Source organism: Volvox carteri, assembly GCF_000143455.1.
Source record: "Volvox carteri f. nagariensis unplaced genomic scaffold VOLCAscaffold_17, whole genome shotgun sequence".
Classification (NCBI taxonomy): Eukaryota; Viridiplantae; Chlorophyta; class Chlorophyceae; order Chlamydomonadales; family Volvocaceae; genus Volvox; species Volvox carteri.
Window position 1 is genome coordinate 1,059,234 of NW_003307560.1, and position 1,200 is coordinate 1,060,433.

Sequence of the window (1,200 nt, forward strand, 5' to 3'; positions counted from 1 at the left end):
CTAGCGCTGCTGCGGCGGCGGCGGTGACGTCAACCCATTTCCCTCCCCGGCCGCCGCTGCGGCTCTTCTCCTCTGGGCTTGCTGCCACCGCGACCTTTTTGCAGTGCATTTCCCTCCCCGGCCGCCGCTGCGGCTCTTCTCCTCTGGGCTTGCTGCCACCGCGACCTTTTTGCGGTGCATTTCCCTCCCCGGCCGCCGCTGCGGCTCTTCTCCTCTGGGCTTGCTGCCACCGCGACCTTTTTGCGGTGCATTTCCCTCCCCGGCCGCCGCTGTGGCTCTTCTCCTCTGGGCTTGCTGCCACCGCGACCTTTTTGCGGTGCATTTCCCTCCCCGGCTGCCGCTGCGGCTCTTCTCCTCTGCGCTTGCTGCCACCGCGACCTTTTTGCGGTGCATTTCCCTCCCCGGCCGCCGCTGTGGCTCTTCTCCTCTGGGCTTGCTGCCACCGCGACCTTTTTGCGGTGCATTTCCCTCCCCGGCCGCCGCTGTGGCTCTTCGTGCCCACCCACGCTACAGAATTTCTGCATTCAAACCTACCATGCACAAAAGAAAGATGAAAAGGGAGACATCCTTGCTCAAACCACGACATTCGTTGCAAACGGAAGGACTAGTTCAAAGCAGGAAAATAAGGGAGTCCAAAGATATGGAGGATCGGGTCGAGAAATATGGTTGTCATGGTGGAAGTTGTCCGTTGGAGATATGTTTGGTTGGAAGAGGTTGGCAGATGTTGATCCAGTTGGTGGACAGTTTGTGGACAGTTGGTGGACAGTTGGTGGTGACCGGCCGGTTTTATTGTCGTCGCTGGGTTTTGTGGATGGTAGCTAGCGTTATCTAACCAGCCAGCAGCTGCAGCCAGTTATATTGCCTAAATGGGCTACGCTACGCAGCTATCAGCCAGCAGCCAACAACCAGCATCAGCGAGTGTGCGCGTGTCACGGCTGTTGCCGCGCGTGTACAGTCTGTCGTGTTTTCGTTTGTGGTGCCCACAGCCCTGGTTGTGCACAATTGATTTTCATTTGTTTGGGGATTACCTAATTAAGGGGAGGCTACACCTTATTAAATAATAGATGAATGAATAAAGCTGAGCCATGATATCTATTTCCGCTTTATTTATTTACTTATTTATTTACTCTGTTTTAAATATCTTATTATAGATTAGTAATGCGCCTCAGCCTAATAAGCTAAGGCGTGCATTAGGGTGCC